The sequence below is a fragment of the Nymphaea colorata genome, chromosome 8 (assembly GCF_008831285.2).
Source record: "Nymphaea colorata isolate Beijing-Zhang1983 chromosome 8, ASM883128v2, whole genome shotgun sequence".
NCBI classification, from domain to species: Eukaryota; Viridiplantae; Streptophyta; class Magnoliopsida; order Nymphaeales; family Nymphaeaceae; genus Nymphaea; species Nymphaea colorata.
This window is the reverse complement of record NC_045145.1, coordinates 99,314-106,737: the sequence shown is the minus strand read 5'-3', so window position 1 is coordinate 106,737 and position 7,424 is coordinate 99,314.

The window sequence follows — 7,424 nt, the reverse complement described above, 5'->3', positions numbered from 1 at the left end:
TCAAATTTTATTTTAGATTTACATCCACACCTGAATCCAACTTTTAAATACAAGAGCCAGAACCACATTACGATATGTTAATAATGTACAGATATTCAAAACGTATAAATTGGGTATATGATAATTCGTTTGAAATTTAATTCAAAAGGAAACCTAAATCGGAATATGATGGGATATTTTGTTAAAACTGAACCCAAATTCGAATCCAATCAAAAGTCATTTCTTAAATATAAATCCCATTCAATTTTTTTTAATTAAAGTGTTACCTTTTTTTTTTCATATCAACTAAGTTTTTCAGAGTAATGAATGTGCGTTCGAATTCATTACTTCAAAATAGATGTCAATACATACATGAGGTTGCTTATAGAGAATTCTTACTACAACAAAAAATCAATAATTAGTTATTACAGTTTTAACAAATTGTTATACGAATGATTATGTTATGATTTGAAGAGAAACAAATAAACTAATATGAGATGTTTCACCAATCAAGATAGATGAATTCTCCTGAACAAATACTGCACCCGCTAACATGAAGCTAAGCAGAGATATATAGTGGAGAATTATCAGGCCAACCTCCAAATAAGTGAATCATCCAACTACCACCTTTGACATTTGATAATGAAAAAATAAGTGCAAAACATCAAAACTGAAGTGACTGAACTTGGAAATGGTAAAGAAACAAAAATATTTGTTGACAAGTTTCTGAATGCTCCAGCTTCTGACACATGCAGTGCATTGGGAAATCACCTCCCCTACCTCAAAAAAAAAAGAAAAAACGAAGCAAAAAGAGAAAGTTGGGTTCGGGGGAGGAGGAAGAGGAGTCATTGCCACCATTGAGGGAGTCGAGCATAGGCATGGGTCTGCATGATCAGACCCAGCCTGGCCCGGTAACTTTGCGGGCCAGGTATCGGACATTCCATGCAGCCTGCCGCGGGCCCGGTAAGCCCAACAACTTTTTTATTTGAAATTTTTAAATACATTTTGAAGTCTGTTTCCTTTGTAAAGGTTTCAAAGTTTCAAAAATTGAAAGTTTGCTTAAGTCTTCGTTTTCTTCCTTCGCCGTCGGCATTCACCAGGCTGCATTGCCATCACCACACCTCCCGGCTCGCGCGGCCGTGCCTACCATGCCATCACCAATTTGTTGCCTCTTGTTCCAAATCCAAACCATTTGTCACCACCTTACTACTGCTCGGCTTGAGGACTCATCGATTCCATTGTCACCAGTCTCCCCTCTCTCTCTCTCTCTCTCTCTCTCTCTCTCTCTTGTGGATGGTTGTTCTCCATTGGAATGAATCCGACATGAATGATTATTCTCCGTTTGGCTGAATCAGGTGTCATTCATAAGATGGGGAAGGCAGGACGGTGGTTGAAGACCATGTTGGGTTTGGCCGGTCCAATCGGAGTGTGAAGCAGTGGAGGAAGTGGCAGTCTGGCAGAAGCGATGCCACGGAGGCTGCAAAAATGGACCAGGCCTCATGCATTCTTATCATGGCCTGGTACCAGGTCCAGCCTGACCCGTTAATAGTTGGGCCGGGTAGCGGGCTGGCCGGGTCCAAGCCCGGGTAGTTAACAGCACAAAATTGTCGGGGTGGGCTGGCATAGCCAGATGCCCAGGCCTAGTCCAGCATGCATCTAGTGTTTCCCTTTTTATTTAAAAATCAAGAATGTGGGCCCCTAGGTGGATGGCTGTGTCTTTGTGCAATATATATATATATATGAACTAATAATAGATGACAAAATTGCCTTATCACTTTTTTATCAGTGTTGTTCTCCCAACCACCGTCATGAAAATGATCAATTTCTATTCTGCTGGAGGCCGTAAAACCAGTTTTCTCTGCAATCTAAACTTATAGACATGATTTTAAATTTGGTAAGAAACAAACACACACACACGCACACAGACATGCACACACACACACACACACACACACACACACACATATATATATATATATATATATTTAGTTAATCATATTTTGGATGATAATAATGTAACATCAAAATTTTGAACATTGTAGAAAAGAACAATTTTTCATGAAAATAACTTGAACCGAAACATGATTTTTATAAACTTAGTATTAATTATATACATATTAGGAGGTTCACATTTTATTTAAAATATCTTTTAATACAAATTTGAGAGTATGGCTTTATCCTTAGCCAAGTGGTATGGTGTGCGTGTGTGTGTATTAATGACATTAGGATGGGTACAAAGGCTTCAGACTTAGGATGTCAACTATTAACTACTGAAATACTCTTAAGATAATATCTAAAAGGTTAGATTGTTGAGAAAAAAATTGTTTTGAACATTGCGTTTAGATGTATATAATTGTCCACTTGGTTCAACCATCATCCTCTGGTCTCTTTCTCTCTCTCTCTCTCTCTCTCTCTCTCTCTCTCTCTCTCTCTCTCTCTCTCTCTCTCTCTCTCTCTCTCTCTCGTATAACTTTATGTGAATCTTAATATTATGGGAAAGGTTAAGATATGGCTGTTGGATTCAATATGTATTTTTGCAACCGAGTCCAGTATGAACTTTATGCTAAATAAATTTGGATTGCAGATCATATATGTAAATTATTTTTACATAATAAAATCAATGACATAAATGATTAACATGAAATTTGACAAGTCCGAAAGGGGGAACTCTAGGGGCTGTAGAAGGCTTGGCTTTGGAGATTTTTCTACCAGATTTATTTAGGAGCAAGTAAATTAAGAAATTGAAATTCTTCTTTAACACAACCTATATAAAATGTGCCGATGAGTATTTTTCTCATGTATTCTAGTATTATAACAGATCACGCCACGATTGATGGGAATTAAAGTTAAAGTGAATGAAGAAAATATAATGAATGGGAGAGAGAAAAGAAGCAGCAATATGAACGTAGCTAGTCTGGAAGAGACAAAGAATACAGTGTAAGGAATTGATGAAACAGCGTGAAAGGACTGAAGCCAATGAGTAACAACTGACAGAATTGAGGGCGGAATTTCTTGAGCCATCTAGGGCCGAATTTCTTCCATAACTTGATTACTTTAGCTCTCTACCACTCGCAAGAGGATAATGTGGTGGTGGTGGTGATCAAATGGACCCACCTGCTCAATTTGAATTTTATGTGCAGTTTTTTGCCTATTTTCTTTGCATCCTTCTGAAAATTGCTTCTCTTCCTCTGCCCTTCAATCTACTGAGAAACTGGGAGTGGGGTTGCAGGAGTGGGGCAGTAATAGATGCTCTTGTGCAAACAGCCATTTCTACTGCAACCAATTTGTTGAAAGAGACAAAAGACTACATCTTGAATGCCAAAGAAGATCTGAAGAAGCTCCAAAGGATCCTGAAAATCGTCCAAAAGGCCATCAAAGATGCTGATCGAGTGCTTTTTCAGCAAGGAGTGCAACAGAGAACTAGAGTTTGAGCTCAACGATGTTCTTTATGATGCCGAGGACATCATCGAAGGATATCAAAGCAAAATTGAGGTCAGCAAGAGGGATCTGGTATGGAAGTGGTCTTTGACCACAGCGCTCTCTTCCCATTACGAAGATGTTTCTTTTCGTTGGTAACAAAATCAAGGAAATCAATGAAAGGCTTGATAAAATAAAGAAAGATTGGGACATGATGGATAGGCTCAAAACGTAAAGAAAGGGGGGGTGGTAAGGACCTATGTCACCGTTTCGCCGGGTGTGGGTGCCGGTGCGGGTGAGGATGCAGGTGCCGGTGCAATACATCTCAAAAAACTATAGTGCAGTGAAGGTATTTATTATTATTATTAATTTATTATTATAATATTTTACTGATGGAAAGGCCGTTGCACTCGAATCCATACCCAAAACACTCGAATCCATACCCAAAAGCATGCCTTTCCCAATGCGCCGGTCGTAGCGTCGCCTCGACGGTTCCTTCCGTCTTTGGTCATTGGTAGAAGTGGGAAAAGGGGAAAGTCGAAAGAGAGAGAGAGCGAGATAAAAGAGGGGAAAAGGGTCGAAACCACTCCTCGCGAAATCTGCCTCTCGTCTTTGCCCTTTCCCTCTTTGTCTCTGTTCCTTCCTATCTGTGACCGAACCGATGCCGTTTTTCCATCGGCAATTGATATCGGTCGCATTGGCATCAAGATTTCGATCAAGAGTGAAGGAATTTCTCAGCTTCGTCAAACCTAACTGCCGGTTTGCGGATCTGCAGATAAGGGCACCGTCCTCATTGGCACTTACTGGTCCTTCTTCAAACCCTACCTTCAGGATAGGGAGAAGAAGGTCCTGATGATCGTGATCCCTCTCCAAGTTGTTGCCAACATAGCACACATTGTCCTCGATGAGACCGGGCCGTTCACACAAGACTGGATCACATGGAAGCTGGTTTTCCTACTCGTTGATGTCATCTGCTGCTGTGCCGTGCTGTTCCCCATTATTTGGTCTATCAAGAACCTCTGAGAGGCAGCCCGCACCGACGGCAAGGCTGCTGTGAACCTCATGAAACTTACGGCCTATTATGAAAACAATAGGGTGCGGGTGCGTCACCAGGGTTGCCGTACCCTGGTGACATAGGTAAGGACCCTGTTCATGGTGAACATGTCAACTCCAAAGAGGCAACCCATCACATAGGTGTACAACTGCCCATAGGCAGGGAGAATGATACAAAGGTGTTAGTAGAAATGCTCTCGTCGAATGACTTTTGTTGTAAGACTGAGAAGGGTGGTGCTTCTATTATCTCCATTGTTGGAAAGGGAGGGATCGGTAAAATGACTCTTGCGAACATGGTACTTAATGAAGTTGAACAACAGTTCGTGGAACGCAGGTGGTGGGTTTGTGTTTCGGAAAGGCCAAACCATAAGGTTTTGGTGCGGCAGATACTAACGGAAGTGTGCAAGAGTTATGGAGAAAACACTGATTGTTCCTTGACTGACTTATGCACACAATTACTGAACGAGCTCTCAAAGGAAAAAAATTTGTTGGTCCTAGAAGATGTATGGGAATAAAATGGTGGGAGGAAGAGATAGGGGGAACATTGATGGTGGGTGCTATGGGGAGCAAAATTTTGATTACCAGTAGAAAGAAATATGTGTCGGAGGGGATGGGTGTTTTTTATATGCATGAATTACAAGAATTTAGTTTCCACCAAAGTTGGTACTTGTTTCTACAGGAGGTTTTAAGAGAAGGCCAAGCAGAAGAAGATTTGGTGATGCATAAGATCAAATTTGTCGGAGAGGGAATAGTAAAGAAGTGTGGTGGGTTGCCACTTGTGATTAAGATGGTGGAGACCATGATGCGCACCAAGAAAATTAGTAGGGAGGACTGGAAGTCCGTCGTGGAAAGTAAGATATGGGAATGCAAGACTGCTGCAGCCTCATCATCGTCCACTGAAATAGGTGGCGATATTCTTCCTGGTCTCATGCTGAGCTACGATGACTTGCCATGTTATTTGAAGACTTGTTTTGTGTATTGCTGCACTTATCCAAAGGATTATGAGATTGAAAGGGAGAAATTGATCATGCAATGGGTGGCACACGGATTGATTGAGGTTGGCATAGATGTTGAAGCAACAACAAACCAATACATTGAAGATTTGATAAGACGGTGTTTGATTGAAGAAATTGTTTTGAAGAGCATCAAATTGCATGACATTTTGCATGACCTTGCCTTATATATAGGTGGAAGAGAATATGGCCATGCCTCTACTACTGAGCACACCCGCCATCTGTCATTACTTGGTGTACACGATGCAGACACATACAAGCATAATACCTTGGACAGCAAATAAGGTGTGCACATTGTTGGCTGATTCCAATTCTTACTTGCAGGTCTATATTGAACGCTTGACCAATTTCAAGTGGAAACAATGAAAAAATAGAGTATAAATAGAAACATACCCAAATTGTCTCTATTATTCATGCAAAATCAGTCATTGTTGACATTTGCTCAGAAGGTTTGTCGACACGTTTGGTGAGTTGCAATACTGTCTTCCTGTGGCATACATTGTGGGCATGGTTGTTAAATTGGTGTGTGAGCAGCTTCATATGTCTGATAGTTAAGAAGTTGATTGTGCCCCAGGATTGGTTCAATGCAATGTGATTATGAACTGCATGATATTGCATCAATGTGGATGAACACATGAATGTGTGCATGGTGTGCATTGACTTGTATATGAGTACATTTTTACACATGCATATATGTGGAATCTTTAGTTTTTTTATCTTATTTCACCAGGTGGTCATTTTTTTTCAGAAATATTTTGGTATTTTATCTTGTAATGGATAACCTTATTTTAGTAAAAATTTTGGAACATGTATGTATTTTACCCCTCCACTGACATCGCAAGGATTTTGGGATTCGGGTCCCACTTACGAGTGGAGGATCCGGACAGAGTTATACTGGACCCACTATGACAAACCCATGCCCCACTGCATAAATAAATTACCTGCGGTGCCCAGCCAATAGACAACAAAATAAACAAGCTTTTACTCTTTTGAGCCAGACATGGACCAATAATCAATAATCCAGTTGAGGTATCTTGGGCTGAAATGGACATGGGAATTGAAATTTATAGCGGACTGCTTGGGGAAGCTTACCAATTTACGGACCTTGCATAGATTTGTGGAATGCGATGACAAAGGGGACACAAAGGGATGCGACATTAGGGAACTAAAAGACTTGAACAAACTACAGGGGGAATTGTCAATACAAGGGTTGGGGGGGGACAAGAAAAGCAATTGATTGTGCAAGAAATGCACAATTGTTTAAGGAGAAGCATTCCATAATTAGTTTGGAATTCTACTTTGGAATTACTGGAGGTGTTTCTGAACAGAGTGGTACTTCTGGACAGAGTAATGACGAACAGAGTGGTGCACTGGAGGCATTGGAACCTCCACTTGGGCAGGAGTGCTTGGAGATAGGCGATTATAAAGGAAAGATGCCAGTTTGGCATTTGAATACAGAGCATACCAAGCTACATTCACTAAAGCTGGAAAGATGCCATTTATGGGAAAAACTAATAAGCATTACCTCGTTGAAAGTACTAAATGTCATCAATTGCCCAGCACTATGTGAAATAGTTAGCACACCTGCCTTGGAGTTGTTGAAGGTGGAGGAATGCTGCAGCCTAGAGCAATTACCTCATGACATGCTTGCACTCAAGTGGTTGGACGTGGCACTTTGTGACAGCCTGGAGCAATTGCCTCAGCACATGCCTGCTCTCAAGTCGTTGATGGTATGGGCATGTGATAGCCTAAAGGCTCTTGTCAACATGCCTGCCTTGGAGTCATTGGAGTTGAGTTATCGTGACGGCCTAGAGCATTTACATGACATCCCTGCTCTCAAGTCATTGATGGTGCGGAGATGTGATAGGCTAAAGACTCTAGCTGACATGCCTGCCTTGGAGTCATTGGAGGTAGAATTTTGTGACAGCCTAGAGCAATTACCTCATGACATGCCTGCTCTCA